Here is a 12,863-nt window from a genome sequence, read left to right on the forward strand (position 1 = left end):
GATGTGCTTAGATCAGGGTCATAGGCAATGTTCCAAAGATCGAAAAGTCAGATATGAGCACCTCTGGGCATGCTCCATTTTCTCCAAAAAGTTTTAGCAGATAAAAGCAAGGGATACTTTGAAGACATATTAGTGTATCTGCCCTCAAGGTGTATGCCTGCCTTCAGAGCTTACTCTAATGCATCTCAGGCACTGGAAGTCACCGAGCAACAGCCCTGGGGACCAGCAAGAGAGAGAAAATCCTACATTCATGCTCTTTTCAGCAATCACAATTAATACCCTGTAGAAGATGAGTGACTTACAGATTGTTACAACCATAAAACACCATTCATTTAAAAACTGAGTGGTCTCAGAATATTCAGAGAAGAATGCAGACTCTCTGCTTTCTCAGTTTCATAAAGTTATCTGAATGAGTCTCCGCTCAAAGTTAGTATTCTTACTGTAGCCTGGCCCACATTCTCATGTTACTCTGTGATAATGACTTCCTCCAGGGAAAGGCAGATATTGTATAGTTCATCATGAGCAAGGACCTTCCTATTTTGTAGAAACAAAAATGGGATGAAGATGTTCTATCTCACTTAGAAGTCACCTTGTTGTGTTTTATAATTTGTGAGTTTCTAATTGGAGTGATTTAAAATTTTTAATATAGAATCAAATGAAAAGTTTATGTCCATTGGTTTAGCTCCATATTTCCTAATACTCCTTAGCACAAATTTTGAAATGAAAATAATCTTGACCATGTATTGGCCTTCTGTAAAATTCCTGCTAAGGTTTTTTTTCTCTTATGAGGATGTTTATTATGGTGATTAGTAACAAAAGTCACTGAAGAGATCAGAAGCCAGTTGAATTCTAATTTAATGTAAATATCCACAGTTCTATGGAATTTTGTCAATATTTTAGATGACTTAACTACTCAGAAATCTGAAAAAATAAATTAACTTTAAAAGCAAAGAAAAATTGATAGTTAATAACTTGTTAACAAAATTTCTAAATCACATCTTATTTTCAAAAATAAAATAGTATCTCTTATAATTTAGGATAAGTTATTCCTATCACCTCTCTATCACCTATCACTTATCTATACCCATCTATCATCTATTTATCATCTATCTATTATCTACATATCAACTATCTGTCATCTCTCTATTATTCATCTGTTATCTATCTCTAGCTCTATCTCACTAACTCCTAACTGTTAACAGAGTTTTAATGGTTGGCTGCAAGGACAGAGTTCTTCCATAAGTGTGAGCTGACCCTGGAAATTGGATGGCCTGTCTGTATATGTAGAATTCTTCCCTGCAATGGCTGAAGCTCTTCTACACTAAAGTATTTCTATTCTGTACACTAATTATTGTTTTTTTTACTCTACTTTCGTGGTACTAGAGGTCAAATTCATGATTTATGTATACTAGGCAAACACTGTATGTAACCTGGGAACAACATCTCCAACCACTGAAGTTATTTTCACACATTTTGTATCTTTCTGTTGAGTCCTTCAGAGTTTCAAAACTGCATCAGTATCTCATCAATCACTTTAGCTGCCATGTCACCAAGCACCGTGCCTACTATTTAATAGATAATTAGTGAATGTTTAATGAGTAAAGAAACTAAACCCTGAGTGAGGAAGTGAATGCACTGATGAGTCAATGAAGTATGAGCTGTTTGGCAACTGTGGACCTCGCTTATTAGCCTTGGAGAAGCCAAGCGATTTCTCAGGCTTTAGAAATGACATTTTTATTCTATCCTAATTTCTTACAGGAATTTGTCTTTTTAATCCTCATAAAAGTCAATGATGGTGTTCTCCAATGCCCTTTTTGCAGATAAGAAAACTTAAAAGTGTGTTCAGTGGCAAAGGTCATCAGATTCAGTAGCAGTGAAGCTGTAGCTTTAGTCCTTGCTGCTGGCACTTGTGCTTAAGCTCTGATCCACTCACCTCTCTACCTAAGTCCAAGAGCACAAAACCACCCACAGAATGACAGATGATCACAGTCACTTGGAGCATAGTTTAAAAATAATTTCTCTGTATAACTGTCCTCTTTATAGGTTTGTCCTTAGCTTTTAAGATGAACACTGAGACCATTTCAATCTACTACTATTAGTTTTCACAATCTCTTTTTCCAGATCACCAAAGAGATATAATACAATCTGTAAATTCAGAGAAATCAATAAATAAAACTATGTAAAAGAGGAAACCAGTGCATTTGGGTATAAACATGTGTGAGGAAAGAGGAGTGGAGGGAAGGGGACGGAAGAGAGAACATTTATGAGGGAGGAAAAGGAGAGAAAAATTGTGTGTGTGTGTGTGTGTGTGTGTGTGTGTGTGTGTGTGTGTGTGTGTGTGTGTGTGTGTGTTACATCATAGGAGAAAAACATCTTACTTAAATCTACAATTTACTATGATTCAGCTATATGTTACTGTATGTAAGTTACATGTTTCATTCAAATCTCCAGTTAATTCATTTGTAAATTGAGGGCCATCATAAATTCCCCCAGTGGGAATTTAGATGATGTCTTTAATGCACCTGTCCATTTGTCTGGAGGTATTCAGTAAATGCAGTCATTGTTACTGTGACAACACATATAGCAGCTCTTTGTTAAGTGCATCTGAAGGAGGATCTTGGCTATACTGGGGATAAATGACTTAATCTGATGACTGTCTTCCACTGCTTCCCTGAGAGTTTCTCTGGTAAACAATCCACTTGTGGAAAAGATAAAGGAAAACGGGTTTGAGGTAATCTCCTAAATCTAACTCTGGAGTTTGTCTCATAGCTCTTTTAATACACTGACCAGGATTTGTGCGGATGTTAATTCCACATTAAATGTCCTGCCCACAGCATAAGAGTGCATACATCTAGGATCGTTAAGGTATGAAGATGGAATATGCAGTTCCCTGTGGCCCTCATATGGCTGATACAGTGGTGGTGCTCACTTGTCAAATATGGGTGCTGATAGTCTGCAGTGTTCAAGGCCATAGGCCTCATGTTGGAATGATCTGACTAAGTGGTCAGTAATTTCTCCTCAGGGAGCTCAGACAATGAAGAGGAGAGAATTAGGAGCCTAAGTGGCCCCAGTGCAAAATAGTCAATGATACTTCTCTGGGGCAGAGAAGGGGCTCTACATCAAGTCACAAGGTCTCTGAAGAGACCACCCACGAAGGGAAGCTGGAATTAGTTTTTGAATTTTAAACAACCAGTATGTAGTTCAAAACATCATCTTGGCCATCATTTTCTCATTCTCTGAGGAAGAATGTTTTTAAAACTTCACTCAACAATAATCATAAGCATAGAGTCAATGACCAAAATGACAATCCCAGAGCCAAGGGCCAGAGAGGAGTCTGCTTTCAGAGCCTGGAGTGTAACTGGATCAGTCTTGAATAATGGACAATGGTGACTCGAGAGAGACATGTAGAACAGCTCATGTGATGAGGTGGTTGTCCCTTTCCAGGGTTACAGTAAAAGGAGAAGTGAAACTGTAAAGAAAGGATGGACAAATTGACAAGTATCAAGACAGGCTTAGATATGTGTTTTGACTTTAGGCTTAGAGTCATTGAATGGTTTTTAACAAAGAAATTGTATGAACAAATCTGGATTCTGAAAGACTTTGTTAGACTGTGTGGGTTCTAAACCCCCACACAAGCTTTAAATAACATGGGCAAATAAAAATGGTGCAAAGCCAGTAGCTGAGGTGAGAACTGAGAGACAAGGAGGAGGTGTAAGGCGGTGGCCAAAGCTGCAGAGAATAGGAAGGCGTAGGAGGCAGGACTCAGCTGACTCCTCTGGGCTACTGTGAGTGACATTAACCAGAATCAGAACATGGGCAAAGACCCAGCACTTTTAACACCTGAATAAGACAAGCAGTTCATTCTCATGCATTTCTCGTTCCAGACAATGTCCAGTATGAAGTTGGATACAGGGTTTAGGAAAGAGATGAACTGGTAGTTTCAGGACAGAATATAGATTCGGTGGTGAGAACAGGTCATATTTCTTATAAAGGCAGGAACAGTGAAGTATGTGAAGGATGACTATCCAAGCAGCATCTCTATAAAGGGCAAACAGCAGTGAGATTCGCAAGAAGGACGGACGGGAAGGGTAGGAAGCCAGGGGCTGTCAAGCCTCTGCCACCTCAGACCAGAGAAAAGTTGGTGATGAGCCACTGTTGTTGGAATCTGTGGTGGTTGGTGATTTCTCTAGAGCAGTTTTTGTGGAAACTTTCAAGAAGATGTCACATCCTATACATTGAGGTTAAATAGAGATGGGGTTGAGCCATGGGTAAAACCTCACTTTCTAGAGGCCAGACTGTGAAAGGGAGCACCAGAGCTTCGCCCTGGATACTTCCAGTGTCTGGTCTGCTTGGGCTACTTTTATGACATGTCAGTCACTCCCTGGCTGTCATAGTCTCCTGAGTTCCCTAGCTAGGCCTCGTGCTGTGACCCTGCCCCCATCCACTTGAGCCTTGCTTCTTCCTTCTATTAGAGTTCCAAAAGAAACATTTTCTCTTCAGACTTTGGGTTGCAATTGTAAAAGGAACTATAGTTTTAAGTGGAGATTTCAGCAATTTTTTTCAATAAAACTATTGTAAATTGCTGCAAATAAGGTTACCTGTCAAAGGAGAGGGAAAAAAAACAAATGAATTAGAAAACAAAGGCAAGAGAACCACAGAGAGACAGATCGAGAGTGGGGGGAGAGAGGGAGGGAGGGAGCACTCAGTGCTTAGAAAAGGCATTCTTTAATACAGTTCACAAGGGCTGATAGTGTGACAACTATCTGTAATAGAATTGCGTATTAAGTACAAACTTTTGTTCCCAAAATTTCGTATGTTAGTGTTTTAACCTATGATATGTGCAACACAAGAATTACTCTGCATATGTTCCTTAAAGGAAGGAGGCTCAGTAATCTCACCACGCCAGCTATGGGTCTCCTTACTCAAATGCTCACTGCCATGTGGGAAGGAGTCCCATCTCCGTTCGCTGTCTTTGACAGCAGCACATTGCAAGAGTTTTGTTCCCCACTTTCACCAAAACACATAAACATTTGTAGAGATGCTTAGGAAAAAATTGTTTAGAACAAAGGCAAATGTGCTCAGAGTACACACAATTTTATGGAAATGAGGCTTTCTCTAGAGGTCCAGTGTGTGCACATGAATGAAACAAGTCCATCCTGAACAGGAAAGCCACTTACATCCACAGAGTAGTTAGGGACATTGCTGTGGAGTGTGAGTAACCACCCTCCCTGCAAATGTGTTCCCAAGTATGTGTGAAACCTTTGTAAAAGAATAAATCCTGGCAATGTTGGGCTTTCTTGCATGTGTCGTGTGTCTACATCTGTTCAAGGACACATAGTGTTCTCCTCAAAAACATGATACATTAAAAGTTGAGAGGATTCAACAAAACTTGTGTCTGCCTTGAGTTCTCTGCTAGAGACAATAATGAATTCCCGATATTAATTCACAAACACCACCTGTTTTATATCTAGAAAACTCTCATACATTCCTTTCTAACAGCATACAGAACTTGATGAAAATTGTCTTCAACTGAAATAAACTCAACTGTGCAAAGGTAAAAGGTGGCAAGGCGTGACAACCATGTCTAAGCCAGAGCTTCTGGTGGATGCTTAAAATGTCTCCAAATACAAGTAAAGGACAGTGAGCTCTCATCACTCCATCCTGGTATAGGAAGTGGATCCCATGTGGAAGGCAATGAATATACCACAAGTTTAAATGGTTTCTGTTCTAGAAACAGATCTTGGCTTCTACAACTTACAAGGGGTAGGGTTTCATTTTGGCTCAAAGACATGGTCATCAGTTTAGCCTTGGCAACTCCTAAGAACACACAGTGTTGTGTGAGCCCAAGGGCTTTATCCTTGTAGCTTTGAGATGTTAATAGGAAGGCTTGCCTATGTCCTTTTTTTTTTCTCTCACAACTTTATTTTAAAAAAGAGAGATACATGTACAGATTTTTAAGGACATTTTGGCATAACACTATATGAATATATTTTTGTTAGTTCTTAATTCTTTTAGAGGTTTGATAGTATTCATTGAAATTTACTAGTTACCATAAGCATAAAGTACATTAAGACAAATGTTGACAAGAATTAGGTTGGAGCTTGAACATAGACTCTGATATTGCTACTTGGTCCTATGTAATGACATACTGTCTGGATCTAGTCAGACAACATCAACATACAGTGAATGCACATAAGTTTGTGGGAACTGAGAGAAAAAAAAGCAAGACCTTTCCTCCCCAGATGATGCCTAGAGCTTGAGTTCACAAGCAGATGGATAAAGAGCCATTCCAAACCACATGAAAAAGAGCCTCACAGCAGCAAAAGGGTCTGCCAGAGCCCGAAGTGCTCCAGGCCACCATGATAAACAAGCACACAACTTAGCCCTTTGTGTCTCTGGTAGTACTATATTGTTGCAGGCAGGGCGGGTCAGACATGACAGATTCTATGTTGAGAAGTGACAGAATCTTTTCTCCCAAACAAAGCCTTCTGCAAACTCTTGCTATGTCCAGTAATTCATAACTTAACGATAGGAGATGATGAATTCTGTAAAATACATCATGGGCTAACATCGTGATTTACCAATACCACGGGCTATAGTCACACAAACCTGAATAGTAAAAGCTATCACACACCTATGCTAGGTGGCACATGTATGATAGAGCATGTTGTTCCTGGGACTCTGATAAACAAGGCATGATGCTAAATCAAGCACAGGAAAAATGAAGAAATGGGACCGCCATCAAGATATCAAGATAAGAGTAGGGGTAGGATTGAAGGAGCAGAGATGTGAAGGACATAACAAAAAGACCTACAGAATCCACTAACCTGGGCTTATGGGGTTTCACAAAGACTCATCTACCAACCAAGGAGCATGCAAGCATTGGACCTAGGCCCCCTACACATTTGGAGTCTTCATGTGGGTCCCCTAACAATTGTAGTGGGACTTTGACTCTGTTGCCTGCCTTTGGATGCCCTTCCTCTAGCTGACTGCCTTGTCAAGCCTCAGTGGGAGAGTCCTGCTGTGACTTGGTGGGGTTTGGGTAGTGGTACCTATGGGGGACTTCCCCTCTCTGACTAGAAGCAGGGTAATTGGGGGAAGGGGTTTGTGAGAGTAGGGCTGGGAGGAGAGGAGGGAGGGTAGCTGCACTTGGGATGTAAAGTGAAGAAAGAAAGAAAGAAAGAAAGAAAGAAAGAAAGAAAGAAAGAAAGAAAGAAAGAAAGATAAAAGATACAGAGTAATCATGAGATATGTATCCAAGATTACTGCCAGGTTAACACTGCAGAATACTTTATCTTAATGTCAGTTTTCTTTCTATGTACAGGAAATAAATTTCAAGCAATTAATAAAAAGCATAGAAGGGTTCTGGAGAGAAGCCTTAGTGGTAAAAAGTGTCTGCTCTTGGATTAAGGTGAGATTCCCAGTACACATGGTAATCACAATCATCAGTACCTCCAGTCTCAGGGGCTCCAGCACTGGCCTCTGTGAGCACTGCCTGCGCGTGGTGTACAGACACAGATAGGCAGGACACAGTGCACATAACACTTCTGAACAGGAGAGAGCAGCATAATCACTCATTAAAATTCTCAAGGATCATATGGCATTGATCATTATACTGTGACACCTGTATACCACAGGATTCTTTGTGTCTTTACCACTGAAAGCAAGTGACAGTGAACCAACTGCAGTGATGTCTTAACAGCCATGATGTCATTAGATTTCCCTCTGTTATGGGATTATGGGACAAGCACCTCCCTTGGGGGCCTGTGCAATGACAGGTCAGAGTTGTGTAACAAAGTCATTTGGAGCTAGTTTGGTTGATGTGGAGGTATGCCTGTGATCTCTCTCTCTCTCTCCCCCCCCCCCCTCTCTCTCTGTCATACAGCACTGTGACAGTGAAGCCTGTCACTACAGGAGACAAGCCTGAACTCACACATAAGCACCAAAAGCTTGCCCATTCTCCAAGTTGAACATCTAAAGCTTTGAGTTAAGCAGATTTGAACTGAAGGATTTTGGATTTCTCTCAGTCTTTGAGGCTTAGACATCTCACTTACAAAAGAGGAGAGAATAGTTTGTTTTCATGGCAGGTTCTAAAATTAAGTAGATCAGGGCTGAGAGATGGCTCAATTGGTTAAATGTTCGATGTGTAAATATGAGGACCCATGGAAGACACCTAAGATCAACCTTTGACCTCCACAAACAAGCACATACATGAATATGGACCCGTGTGGGGAAGGGTATGCACACACACTATCATATATACATACACATCATCTTATACAAGCACAAAATAAATAATAAATAGAACATACATGATAGCTCACACAGTACCTATCACATGAAATATCCACCTCCTTTTCTATCTTCTGTTATAAATTATACAAATGTGGAAGCAAAACTATAAGCAGACTCTGAATAACTGAATGGCTGTAACTTTGTTTCTCTGGGTATCCAAGCAAACAAGCTGGTTCTTTGCTTCATTTTCTAATGCACCAATGCATATCATTACGACACCATCCTTATTAGAAATATTAATTAAATCTGCCATGCACATAAGCATTCACTTGTAATGAGAGGAGGGAGTGGGCAGGTTGATTAGAGAGGCTGTAGGAGATTAATTACTCTACAGTTGTCTTTCTCCTGGGTTAAGAGGCAGTTTGACAAGCGCATTTCAATCTGTTCTAAAGAGCATGTGCTACCCAGAGATGACCAAGGGTCAGGAGAAGGAGGAAGAAGGAACTTTGACATTTGCCACTGTCATTGATGAGTTTTGAAAGGCCAGAAGCTTGTGGAAAGTAAAGACCATAAAAAAATAAAATTTATACATATCACATACCAGACACCAGAGGTTCATTATCGAGATAATTGAGATTCTGCACTAAATTGAAAAGATCCTTATGCCTCTGTGGTCTCAGTCTCTTCACCCATACAATGAGAAGACTAGAAGAATCTATACATCCATCAGTTATAATGCTCTAAGTTCCTCATAACACTATAGGTCTTGGAGAAAGAATAGAAAGTATTGAATATTTTAAAGATGTATTTCTACTAACATTTTCTTTTCCATCCGTATCAGTGAGCTCAAAATTACTTTTATTGATTGAAAGCATTTTACATTTGAATGTGCTAAATTTTGTGGTGAGTTTCAGAATTTGTAGAGCAGCTTCAGCACTAGGCTCCCTACATTCTCCTCTTCAAAGAGTTCTGTTCCCTGGAAAGTTTTCTTCATATTGAGAGCTTCCCTTCTGCTAACCCACAGCCTCTAAAAGGACCTTGTGGTCTTCTATGTTGTCCTACACAACTCTGATCCTGCAATAAATGAGACCCAAATGCAGCCCTGTGAACATGAGGACTGGAGCTGTGAATCTTCCTACAGAATGAAACCAGGATAGCATTTGAGCTCATGGTCAGTGCATGACCAGACCCTTACCATGGCCAAACATTTCCAGGTCTTCTTCTGAAAGATACTGCCGTATTCTTGTTGTTGCTCTTTCTGAGAAATCTCTGAGTCCCCCATTAACTATACACCATGTTCCCTACAGCAGTGACCGTGATCAAATGACTATGGCAGCAGGCAGCAGACAGGCAGCTTGCCAACAAGGGCCTCTGTGCATTTATTTTTTTCTCTGAGAAATGGAAATGTGACCCTTGTTAAGAGATCTAGACACATAAGTAAACAAAAGCATTGTGAAGCTGTAACCAAACTCTTACTTTGCTTAGTATAACACATAATTATTAGACATTCCTCAAAAAGACAGAGTAAAGTGAAATTGCATTAAGGTTTTGTTTTTCTTTAGACCATTTCCAGACAAAGGAAAAAAAGGGGAACTATGTCAGGGATGGTACCTCCACAGGACATACTTTCTCCAAAGCACTGAGAACTCAGTTCTGGTACCTAAAGGGGTAGGGTGATAGCTGGAAACCCCTGCTCCTCAGAGAGTCTATGCAGCCTACGTGTAGCTTCCTTATCCACAAGTGTGCAACAGGGATTTCTTTATAGGCATACAAGTGAGCTATCTGCCCATATGTACTTCAGTGACATGTGATATGTTATTTTATCTATGCTATGGCCAGCATTTATGTAGCTTGGCTTTTTTTCAATTTTACCTATAAAAAAAATAAAAAGCAAGCTTCAATGTTCAACAGCTTTAAGACAAAGTAGCAACCAAGTTCCAGGCTCAGAGACATGAATTTATATCACTTCATACTCTTCCTTCCTTTGATTTTGTTAAAGACTTAATCCAATTAGCACACATGTGGAACTGCCTAATTAGTGAGGCAGATGAGCTTCCTGCCAGAGCCAAGCAGGTCGCTGTCAGACACTGCAAAGGAATTACAGTTTTCTGAAACTTTTTAAAGAAAAACTAACAGCATATGTCTCAGAAACTGGCAGAAATGTGGTCTATGCTTTAGGAATCAGCAGCTACAACTCCAGTGACATTTGTGTTTTTTCTAAGACTCATGATCCTGTAGGAGTGTTGCAGTGTGTGGATGGATGTGTGTTGTGCACAAAAGCTACTGTCAGAGGGTGAAGAGATACTCAGCTGTTGTCAAGAGTGTTGCTGGTTCTACATAGGATTTGGCCCCCAGCATCGACATGGTACAGCTCGGAGCAGCCTACAGCTCCAGAGGATCCACTGCCCTCTTCAGGCTTCCACAGCCATTTCATACATGTGAGCAGACCACACACACATATAAACAAACAAACAAAAACAGATTAGTCGTAATCTGTACTCACGTTCAGTGGTGTTTTAAGAGTCATCATAAATTTTGCTTGCCCAAATTTTTAGGAGACATGGATAACAGTTTTATGCTTCACTGACCCAGAAGAAACGAATCAATAGGTTGTGTTGCACCCTAATGAGCAGGGTGTCTGCTGGTCCTCCTGTCTGACACTGTTAGGCACAACCACCTGCCAAATGCACCTGAAGAAACAGAATCACTTTCCCCAAACCAATGTGCATCAGTATGTCTTAGCCTAAGGAGACTTCCTCAATATTTCTCTTCTTTGTCACTATATTCCTTCATTCTTTCCTTCCTTTATTTCTATTGTTTAAAATTATTAAACAAACAAAACACAACAAAAGGTGACATTCTGATACCTTCAGTAAAAATTCCATCTCTTTTGTTTCTGTTTGTTTCATTTGTTCGTTTTGGTACTTTTTGGTTCTTTCCCATTGTTTGGCTTTTTTTTCTCCTTTCCCCTCAACTGCAAGACTCAAATCAACTCCAAAGAAGACAGCTGCCTCTGTAACCAGCAGTATAGATTTGGGGTAGAACCAAACAGCCTCAGAATAGGCAAGCTCAAAATTGCTTTTGAAAGCTTCATCACTGAAAGTGTAATTAAACTTGACTTACCCCAAATTGATTTAAGTTACAGCCTAAGGGCCAACCTTTGACCAGGGAGCTTCACACCTGCATTGATCCCCATGTGCAATTGAATTATCCAAGCAACCCGAGCATTTTCACAGGGTAAGCCCTGGAGTGCAAATGGCCAATTTGAGAAGTGACTAGGTTTTATTTCAAATGTGTTAGAAGGCTTTCTCATAAGTTCATGTGGGGGAAATCACACTTACTTTAAAAAATATTTTCTTAGTCATGAAATTGATTGCCCAAAGGGTATTTTGTTTGCCATATTTTTTAAAGTTAGTTTTTATTGAATAAAACTTTTCTTCCCCTAAAAATCTTTTCTGACTTTGAGAAAATGACTTTTAGTCCTTCTATGTGTGCATCCAAATCTAGGAGGAAGAAGATTTGTGAGGAAATAAGACAGTGTGACTATTACCCAAGTGGAGATGCTACAGCACATTGCAGACTAGAAGCAAGACAATCTCCCATGAGTCTCTGTAGAATTGTATTCCATGACAACACTCCACTCACTTCCTTTCCAAAATGTTTGATAAGCTTGTCATGATGAACAGTCTCTTAGACTCTTCGAAAGCAGAACAAGCTTGTATTATAAATTTCAATGTCTCAGAGCTGTCCTTTTTGTGTGTAGTTGCATGTGACTACCCTCCACATACTCATTACATTTTCATGTAAATCATCATTACATAATCACTGTGCATACTGAAAGTGGGAGATAGACTGGTGGTAATGTTTTGTATATGCAGTGATGTGTTTGGAAATATTTAGTCTAAATAATGTGGATATCAACATTCAAAGCTATAATACGATACATAGTTCTCTCTGTTGAAAAGGTCACATAGTCAATGATTTCCCCAAGACACTGAGTCAAGAAGCACACATCTACTACAGTTGAGGGTCTTAGTAAAAACACAATGTGACATGCAAAATTCTAATTCAACTATGAGAGAGGCCCTAATGCAAATGTGAGCTGGCAATTTGTGAGAAGTAGCAAATCAGAATGAATATGAATATGTTCCTTGCTGACTGAAGAGATAGTTTTATAATAGTACGCCTGGGCCTGATTTGTACTTCCCAGGATGATAGCCACAAAGTCAACACAGTTCTTAAATTTTCATTACTTATTTCTATTCTATTAGTTTTAGTGTACCTAGTTTTATGTTGAGATCTGTGATCCACTTGGACTTGAGCTTTGTACAAAGAGATAAAAATGGACCAATTTGCATTCTTCTGCAAGCTGTCTGCCAGTTGACCCAGCACCATTTGTTGAAGAGGCTGTCCTTTTTTCATTGAATGTTTTTAGCTTCTTTTGTCAAAGATCAAGTGACCATAGGTATGTGGGTTCATTTCTGGGTCTTGAATTCTATTCCATTGGTCTACCTGCCTGTCCCTGTACCAATACCAGGCAGTTTTTATCACAATTGATCTGTAATACAGCTTAACATCAGGAATGGTGATTCCCCATGAAGCTTTTTTATTGGTGAGAATGTTTATGC

The 12,863-nt window shown here is 39.8% G+C and overlaps 1 protein-coding gene across 1 annotated transcript in view; it reads left to right on the plus strand.

Annotated features, from left to right (window-relative positions):
- The window catches only part of NEGR1 (neuronal growth regulator 1), a gene marked incomplete at both ends in the record, with an annotated part of 710,996 nt that overhangs the window by 555,937 nt on the left and 142,196 nt on the right, over positions 1-12,863 (plus strand). The window lies entirely within an intron of this gene.

Source organism: Micromys minutus (assembly GCF_963924665.1).
Source record: "Micromys minutus genome assembly, chromosome: 4".
NCBI lineage: Eukaryota > Metazoa > Chordata > Mammalia > Rodentia > Muridae > Micromys > Micromys minutus.